The sequence below is a fragment of the Sander vitreus genome, chromosome 20 (assembly GCF_031162955.1).
Source record: "Sander vitreus isolate 19-12246 chromosome 20, sanVit1, whole genome shotgun sequence".
Lineage (NCBI taxonomy): Eukaryota > Metazoa > Chordata > Actinopteri > Perciformes > Percidae > Sander > Sander vitreus.
The window spans coordinates 1,592,501-1,594,566 of NC_135874.1; the positions used below are offsets into that span (position 1 = coordinate 1,592,501).

General features: G+C 42.5%; 1 protein-coding gene across 3 annotated transcripts in view; it reads left to right on the forward strand.

Annotated features, from left to right (window-relative positions):
• Positions 1 to 1,673, forward strand: part of syt16 (synaptotagmin XVI) — a 46,054-nt gene extending 44,381 nt beyond the window's left edge. For all 3 annotated transcript variants that reach the window (XM_078277668.1, XM_078277667.1, XM_078277666.1), the window contains exon 7: positions 1 to 1,673. This exon is cut by the window's left edge and continues 609 nt beyond it. The gene's annotated coding sequence lies outside the window, so the exon portion shown is untranslated.
• The last annotated feature ends 393 nt before the right edge of the window (positions 1,674 to 2,066 follow it).

The following is a 2,066-nucleotide window of genomic DNA, read 5'->3' on the forward strand; positions in this document are numbered from 1 at the left end:
CAACTATTTTTTTGGCATGTAAAACCTTTTTAAAAGCGAAAGTTGTTCCTGCGGAAATTCACTTCTTCTCAATAACAAAAACAACCCTTTGTAGAAGATCCATCGGCCTCCAAGAGCAGCTGAGAATTTGTCCTTTCAGTTTAAAGCAGCTCAGGTGTGAGTCGAGGCCGCTGCAGTTTAGTTTTTCTAGTGAAATGCTGTGTTAGAAAGCACACACAGAGTAGAGGTGTGTGTGTGTGTGTGTGTGTGTGTGTGGGTGTGAAAGTGCACAGCGAGACGTTCAGTTGGTAAACTCATGCAGACAGGAACCAGAAAGATACAACGTCCTGAAGACGTAATATTGAAAATATTATTGTCGCTTCCTCTCAGAAACACAGTTTTGTCTCAAACTGAACACAAACAAACTTGAGAATGGTGGAAACTATATATGATGGTGATGATGGTATCAAACCAATCGGTAAGTCCAGTAAGGGAGTAACATATGGTCGGGAACATTTGCCAGTCCTCACATGTATCAGCCATCTGTTTCTTCAAGCACAAGTCATTTCTCACATAGCACTGGCTCTGTGGTCTAGCCACACCTGTAACTTAACTTTCCTAACCACCAATAGTTTGTGCTCTATAAACTCATTCATCTGACTTGTAGTGTGATGGTCATTTGTGGACCTTTTATGGACATCAGAGAATGTGACTCTAAAGTCTCAAATCTTGCCTGGCTGAGGTGGATCAATTCAACCCAATCTCCTAGAAACTGCAGCGGTGAGGAGACTGTAACCTTCCTCACATTAACAAATGTAACAAACAGAAATGACATACTTTCATCCTGTTTTTCCAACCATTTGAGCTTGTCTGGAGCTCTTTGTAATGCCATCATCTCATTGTGTCTCTCTTCTTTCGCAATGGTTTTAATGGCACCTGCTGGAGAATCAGGCCTACATCCATCAACTGTTAAACTCAATGCACCAACTCCATATATTCTCAGTATTGGATTGAAATGTGCATACATTTGCATTTTCTTTTGCTGATTTTTTTTCCTTTCTTTCTGAACATTTGGTTCAGATTTGAGCTACAGTTGGATGAAAACCTCACTAGCATTCGTGTTACCACTGGAGGATGACGTGGCCATAAAATACTGAGACGGAAACAAACACGAGGGTAGAAGTGAAGATGTTTAATGATTCAAGTGGAGGAGGAAGGCGTCTCATTCATATTCAGCACTCATTCATATTCTCCCGACACGTGTGCTACTACAGGCAGGAAGTGGCAGCAGCTGGAGTCGGGATGAGAGCACCTCTTCCCTCATCGATACCGAATGATGTTATTTGGCCTGGCCTCCGTCTCCTTCACAGGGCAAAGCTCATTTCAACACCCATCAACGCTGGGCTGAAAAAGAGGCTTTAAATATCTCACTGCAGCTGTTAATAACATGCAGTGAATCACCCTGGAAGTGTGTGTGTGTGTGTGTGTGTGTGTGTGTGTGTGTGTGTGTGTGTGTGTGTGTGTGTGTGTGTGTGTGTGTGTGTGTGTGTGTCCTCCAAACACTCGCTCTGTGGTAATTGGTAGTTCCAGCTGTAGAATTGTGTACAGTGTGATGACGGTAATGCCGCTGAGCATCGTTGATTCATAAGGCAGCAGTTCAGCCCGGAAGGGGGGGGGGGATTACATTTGTTTGTGTAGACAGAAACTGTAGTGGGAGAGAGCAGGAGATGCGTTTGTTTTCTTCAGGCAGGTGACAACAAAGCTTTCTTTAGAAATGATGGAACTGCAGCTCAGTTTGATGATTGTGATTGGACGAAACCGCAAATGATTACTCAAAAACACAAGATTGTATGGGATTAAGGAGATGGCAGTCTGTAATTCATTTTGGAAAGTGAACCCACTGGACAAATGAACACCTACGAGATACAGTCACATGTATTGTCCAATGAAAACAGACATAATAAATCCATCACACAAATGTTCAATTGCTGAAAGTACAACCCTGAACTTCATGAAGCACACACACGTGATCCTAAACTTTTGTTTTTTTACTACCAAACTCACCACATTCATCATCATCATCATCA